Raw genomic sequence first — 7,616 nt, 5'->3', positions numbered from 1 at the left:
TATTGACCCTACGACTTATCCTAGAAGGTAGGTCGAAGAAAGGTAAACCAACGTTTATAGCAGTTCTAAATTTAGAATAAAGCTTTTGAGAATGTTGACTGGACAACAGCAAAATTTTAAGGTAGCAGAGATAAAATGCAAGAAGCGAAAAGATATTTACAATTTGCACGTAAGTCAGACATCAGTTACAAAGAGTCGAAGGATATGAAAAGAAAGCAGTAGGGAGTAGGACAGGTTTGTAGTCTATTTCAGATGTTATTCAGTCTGTACATTGAGCAAGCTGTGAATGAAACCAAGGATATTTTTAGGAAGATATGAGGAGGAAAAGGAAGAGATTAGCATATAACGTCCCGTCGACAACGAGATCTGGGTGTTGTGTTCTGTCCTTAGGTTAGTTAGGTTTAAGTAGTTCTAAGTTCTAGGGGACTGATGACCATAGATGTTAAGTCCCATAGTGCTCAGAGCCATTTGAATTTGACAACGAGATCATTAGTGACACGGAGACACTCAGAACGAAATAGACCGTTCCCTTTTAAAGGAAACATCCCGGCATTTGTCTGAAGCGATCTAGGGAAATCACGAAAAACCTAAATCAGGATGGCTGGACGCGTGTTTGAACCCTCGTCCTTCCGAATGTGAGTCTAACCACTGCGCCACCTCGCTCGGTGAAGGGAATGAAATTTCAGGGAGAAGAAGTAAAAACATTAAAGTTTTTTATTGCCAGAGTAATCCTGCAGAGACAGCGAAGTATTTGGAAGAGTAGCTCAAGAAAACGAATATCTGTAAGGATCAAAGATTCGAAGATGATCGTCAACAAAAGTAAAATTAGGATAGTGGAATGTAGCCTAATTGAACCGGGTGATCAGGAGATGACATACTAAAAGTGATAGACGAGTTTTTCTGTCCGTGCAGCAAAGTAACTGATCTCGGCCTGTGTAGAGACGGTAAAATGTTAGCTGGCAATGGCAAGAAAATCGCTTCAGAAAAAATACGGCAGTTACCTTGTACGGAAGTGAATCTTGGACAGTAAAAGGTTCAGACAAGGGTTGAACAGAAGCTTTTGAAATTATTGCTGCTGAAGAATGCTGAGTATTATGTAGATCGGATAATAGTTGAAGAGATACCGAGCCAATCAGCGAAAAAACAGCTGTGTGTTAAAACTTGATTAAAAGAGAGATAGGACACATCATGAGACATCAGGGAGTATTAGTGTGGTTATGGAGTGAAGTGTGCTGTATAAAAACTGTAGTGGGACACCAAGGCTTGACCTCAATATGCAGCTTCAAATGGTTTCAGATTGCAGTGGCTATGCAGGGATACAGAAACGTGTTAAGAGTAGCTCGACACAAAGAAAAGTTTTCCACAGGGCCAGATGGCACGTGAATTACATTTGAGACTTCCTGGCTCGGATCTTGTGTGACGTCGAACCGAGTCCCACCTGCAGCAGCAGCCAAACCACGTGCGCTCTAGGTGACGTGAGTGCGAGACAAATTATGTCACGTGCCGCTCCACAGACCAGCCGTCCTCTGACGGGACGTGAAAACGCACGTGGACGAGGAGCTCGTGACGTCATGGAGTGGATTCTAGGTTCCACTGCACCGCGCAGAGTGAAATAAAGAATGTGGCATGTCAGACTTTTGTCTCGTGGACAATAACGTGGCCAAAGAGAGGCGACATTGTCTTGCGTTGCAAACGGAACGTTGGAGCCGCCATATTGTAAGACTTTAAATTTCGTATTTGGTGGGCATTCCTTCTCATAGAGGGAGTGGTATGAGTATACGCTGTTTCAAAGCATCAGCAAATTGAGGGTCTCTCGACAACGCTTCGTTTAAGCTACAATCTGTTATAATAAAATGATGGGAAACTGCATAGCGTTACGTAAGGTATTTCTGTAGTTGATGTTTTTAGCGTTCTAACTTGCTTGTTACGAATGTATACCGTTTCACTGCTACGGCACAATGGTGATCCATCAAAAGCGTGTTTTTTCAGTACAACTGCATATTAAATTTCAAATAATGGCGTATGTATATACAGTCTTTAGATATTCTACGTCATACAAGGAGGTATATTTACTAGGTCGAGGATATGCCGCCATTGGTAGCGTCCTGCGTTCCGAGTTACGAAGTGAAAAAATCAGAATTTTTTTCTTTCCCTTTTCGTTTTCTAAAATATTCTAGGTATTTCTTATTCATTCAATAGAATTATTATCTCAGAGGTAGACGCCATTTATTATAAATCATGTATTTGCTGCAATTTTTGTTCCAAATATCAATGACTAAAACGTTTCCCCAGTGGCTTTTTTGAAACTTTGTGTAAAATTTATGCATCTATCTCTGGGTTTATGGACTGGCTTATGCTTTATAACTTTCCGGTAAATATCTTTTTCATTGATGATGAGCAGCTTCGAGAAACTCTCTTCTTCCATTCGAATGAACTTCCAAAACGAATCTCGACCTTGCTATGTATGCGATGAAGTATGCTAGTTCAGAGTGATGGTAGTAAATGCGATGTCGGGAATATGAGTATTACGCATGGGGCAAACTGACATTAAACACCATATGTTAACTGCATTCAATTTAAACCGAAAAATCGGATAAAAATTCAATTGAGTTGACAAGTAACTTTTTTCAGTATGTGTCTCACATCACTGTGCAGCATTATGTTGTGTCCCTCTATCTGCAATTCGCAGTTCAAGCCATCAATGAGTCCTTTTTCCTATGGAAATGTGTGTATTTCGAGCCAAATAAGGCCGACAACGGCTGCTGGAGAGCGCTGAGAGCGGAAAGTCATGTTAACCATCTTGTCCAGTGCCATGACGTGCTGTCTCCCGTGAGGTCGGATGTCCCGACGGCGTCCACGTGAAGTTTAGCTGCTTCGTCCGTGTGAGGACGGCTTTAATCGGAAAATTTTACTGGCAGACCCTGATTTAGTCTCTGCTCTGCGACTCTATCGAATATGCCTAAATAATGGTCACCAGCCTCGCACTGACCTGCTTGGGGGGGTTAAATTTCTCACTACTACTGTGTCAATAGTCAAAGCCCTAAAAGGTATCTGAGCAACCTCTCAAGTTAACATCAGTAACTTGACCTCAAACTGCAAGGGGAAAAAAGCACACTTGCAAGATATCAGCCTCTGCAATCGACCCCGCGGAAAAATTTGGGCCATAATTCAGATAGCACGCAGTTACGACCTTGTAAAAATACACCCTTTAAGCAAGCGCACGCACCGTATATTCGTCACTCTCTCTGACCCTGTATTGCCAATTAATGACTGAGCCTGAAGTAGTGTACATTACTTTGTTCATTGTGTCTAAGTGCGTGGTTTCTAATTAGTAGCTAGTGCCAGATATCTGTCTGCTTTGAAAATTTTTGTGTTCCGATTTTTTATGTTCCGATTCACAAATACAGTGCAAATGAATGAAATGAATGCGTGTGTCGCTAAAGAAGTATCGTAGCGCTATTTGATTATTGGCATCGCTATTTTGCGGAATTTTCTTTGTATTTTAAAGGTGACAATGTTGAAGTTAAGTCCCTTTGGAGGAGTTGCGCTGTTCTTCAACGTGACTGGCGAGATTAAGTTCTAAAACAAAATTGTTTTTTTCATATCATAATAAGTCTTCCCTTCCTTAGATTTATTCATTTTGATTGTATGTTTATAATTTTAAAAATATATTGAATATAATGTGCTTGAAGTGACGTATTATGTACTCTTTTCGAAATAACACGCCCTCAAAAAGATTTTTGAAAACGTTTGACACACGTGGTCCCTTCCCCTCCTCTTACCTCACCATCGACATCCTGCACATAAGAGGGCACTGGTTCTCACTCCGACGTACAGTACTTTGCCCTGGACCATTAAGCGGCTGCAGTGGTGCGGTGCGAGCAACAAACAACCGGCCCGCGCGAATATTTAAAAGCTGTGCATACAGGAGGTCATAACGGCGTACTATCACGGCGTATTATCACAATTATGGCCCATATTTTTGTGCACGATAAATTGCTGGGACCGCTGTCTTGCAAAAGTGCTTTTTCTCTCCTTTAATATGACGTCAAATTGGTGTTGTTTCCTCGTTAGTAAGATTCCGAGATCTGGGCTCCATTACACACACCTCTGATATGGTCATACACCGCGATCAACTGGCTGCTAGTAATGCCCGTGTTAATCACCAGGGAAACAAACGGAAACAGAGCGCCAAGTCAGTAGTGACAGTATCAGACAAAAACATCACTCTCAAATTTACACAGAAACAAATGAAATTTATTTGTACGAATTAACTGAAGCCAAGTCAATCAATTTTATCCAACACCACTTCCAACTATCTCTAAAAGCTTCACGCTGTACTCTGTGGCCTCTTTGTACTGAAATAAGCCCACGCACAGGAAAGTTCCTAAGCAGAATTTAACGCTCGTACATGAGAATGCACTTCGGATTCTTTCATTCTTCCGTACTGCACTAAATAACTTGTGGATCACGAAGGATCACCTACTCCCGAGTTCAGAAAACACTCCCAAAACACTGCCTCCGCGCTCCACGAAACTATATAACTCTCTGGCGTTACAGACTGTCAAAATCAGGAGCAGAATGTAGTCTCTCTGATTGGCTACTTCCTGCTCCCATTTGTAACACTCCCGTAAGGTGTCGACTTCTAGTAGGACCTTAGAACTCACTCTACGATGAGTCCTCGGGAAGTTATTCGCTCTTCAAATCTGCGTAGTCGGTTCCAGCCACTACACATTTAGGAGGATGAGGGAAAACATCCCATCATCTTCACGATGAACAAAAACCCGCTTCCCAATGCAGCCGGAAACTAGCTGAGCCGAATACAAAAGCAAACAGCACTAGTGCATACGGGCGACAAGGAAATTGTGTACTATATGCTCCTACCCATTAGTTCAAATGTTCAAATGTGTAGGAATTCCTAAGAGACCAAACTGCTTGGGTCATCGGTCCCTAGACTTACACAATACTTAAACCAGTTTAAACTAACCTATGCTAAGAACAACACACACACACCCTTGCCCGAGGGAGAACTCGAAGCACCTGCGGGAAGCGCCGCGCAGTCCGTGACATGACGCCTTAAACCGCGCGGCCACTCCGCGCGGCTACCCATTAGTAACCCGGGCTCGCCTGACAACTCGTCACAGCTTCATTCCTGCCACGACCTCTCTCCTACTTTCCAAACTTCACACAAGCTCCTCTGCGTACCTTGCGGGAGTACCACTCCTGGAAGAAAGGCTGCTGCGCAGAAATGGCTTAGCCGCAGAGTAAAGGATTGTTTCTAATGTATCCACCAAAGGCGGAACAGGGAAAACACACTCAGGTAGAATTTGCTTAATACGTTTACCAAACTCAATCATCTACAACAGGAGTAAGTGTTAAACACATCCTTCAATAAGGTCAAGTTCTGGGTTTTTATTGAACACAAAAATACTGACTTTGACTCTTTAGGACTTGAATATTTAATGAAAAATCTAACTCTGATCGTTGCAACCTTATGTGCCACGATTTCAAGTAAGAATACCACACTACTACAGTCAGTAATATACACCTGGTTGTGCACCCTAGAGGACGAGCCACAGTTAATATTACGAAGATATATCAAAAATATAAGTGCGACATGATGTCAATAGCTAACAAGAGAAAATATTACGGTGCCCAATGGCGTCACAGTGATGGTATCCGCGTCTTAAGGGTTACGTCGGAGGTTCAACTTAGAGGAGACAGGCACAGATAGAGGTGATGGTGTCGTGCTCTCTCCGAGTGAGTTCCTGCGAGATGAAATGCGAGTGCATTCTGCACCTGGCCCAAGAAGCTCACTCGGAATGAATTGGCCTTTCGGCTGCTACTGCTGCATACGATGGAGACAGATGGGTCACCATCTGCCAGTGAAGTGCAGGATGGATGGCCGTGTCACAAAGATTGAGATAGATGAAAACAGCTTGCAGACCTAACATATAGGATTCCTTATGACTTGCTTCCTGGAAACGATGCCCTGGTGAGGTGGAGACTTAAGCGTCATGCAGCAGGTGTGGTCATCGAGTAGTGTTGAGGCACTACACTCATTGGCCAAGGGAGTGGATGAGACGATCGAACGGCTGGGCAGCGTTTGCATAAAACAACTGTGCAGCCTGGCGAAACCTCGTAATAGAAGAACCTCAGAGACCCAGTGAAGGTCGGCCATAGGGAAGTCCCTTTGTAGACGCAGTGCGAGACCCATCACCCTGGCTTGGAGCCGTTGGTGGTGGCAGATCTGCGTCTCCGCCGCCTTCATCCAAATGGCCTCTCAGGGTAAGAGTGACGGCGTAAGTACAGTTAGTGATGAGAGCAACCGCATGAAAACAGTCGATTCATTCGGTTGTAGTTTTACTTATCGGTTCAATTATTTGTTCATTCTTTTGAGTGAAAAACAGTCTGTGGGAGCAACCGAATGAAAGCACTCGAGTCAGTCGGTTGTATTTTCAAGTGTGGCTTGGATTATTATTCATTTATTTTCTTCGAGTTATGCAGTCTGTGGGAGTAACCAAATGGTTCAAATGGCTCTGAGCACTATGGAACTTAACATCTGAGGTCATCAGTCCCCTAGAACTTAGAACTACTTTAAACCTAACTAACCTAAGGACATCACACACATCCATGCCCGAGGCAAGATTCGAACCTGCAACCGTAGCGGTCGCGTGGTTCCAGACTGTAGCGCCTAGAACCGCTCGGCCACTGGGAGTAACCAAAAGACACCATTCGACACCGTTGTAGATACACACACTAATTATTCATTCTTTCTTTTCATATGGAAACAGTCAGTAGTTTTTCTGTTGGTTGAACCATGTACTCACTGTTTTAGCTAAAACCACTTTACAGTGCTTTAGCTGAGTGAGTTATCCATTCATTCTTCTGAATGTAGCCAGTCTGCAGTACTTTCATCAGTTGAACTAACAGAGTGCTACATTATACCACCAGAGGATAGCCCCATCCGAAAGGATAACTCTCTCCTCCGGAACAGGTCATAAAGGCCCAACGGTACCGACCAGCCACCGTGTCATCCTCAGCCAATAGACGTCACTGGATGCAGATATGGAGGGGCATTTGGTCAGCACACCGCTCTCCCGACCCCATATCAGTTTCCGAGACTGGAGCCACTACTTCTCAGTCAAGTAGCTCCTCAGTCTGCCTCACAAGGGCTGAGTGCACCCCGCTTGCCAATAGCGCTCGGCAGACCGGATGGTCACCCATCCAAGTGCTAGCCCAGCCAGACAGCGCTTAACTTCGGTGATCTGACGGGAACCGGTGTTACCACTGCGGAAAGGCCGTTGGCATCCCAAGGGATAAGTGAAGACATATCTAAGGGGCTGTGGCAAAGTTTAAATTAGCATTATATACGTTTATTTCATGATATATTTAATGGAGTAATTTTTCTTTTCATCATTTACAACTGATTCACGTATTGTTGCGGATTAAGTTGTTCCGGGTGGCAGTAACGCGTAACTAACTACGCTCACGGATCGCTGGGGCAGGCATGCCATTACTTAAATTGCCGACCGCGGACAAAAACTTCGAAAACCCCGTACATATGGGTCAAATCGGATTATTTTCCCGGACACACACAGTGGTCTGTAGACGAT

The 7,616-nt window shown here is 43.8% G+C and overlaps 1 pseudogene; it reads right to left on the bottom strand.

Annotated features, from left to right (window-relative positions):
* Positions 1–7,191: 7,191 nt before the first annotated feature.
* LOC126163489 (5S ribosomal RNA) lies at positions 7,192–7,309 on the bottom strand (annotated as a pseudogene).
* Between the last annotated feature and the right edge of the window lie 307 nt (positions 7,310–7,616).

This window comes from Schistocerca cancellata, chromosome 2, assembly GCF_023864275.1.
Source record: "Schistocerca cancellata isolate TAMUIC-IGC-003103 chromosome 2, iqSchCanc2.1, whole genome shotgun sequence".
Lineage (NCBI taxonomy): Eukaryota > Metazoa > Arthropoda > Insecta > Orthoptera > Acrididae > Schistocerca > Schistocerca cancellata.
The sequence above is the reverse complement of the archived record's forward strand: the minus strand, read 5'-3'. Positions and strand labels throughout refer to the sequence as shown.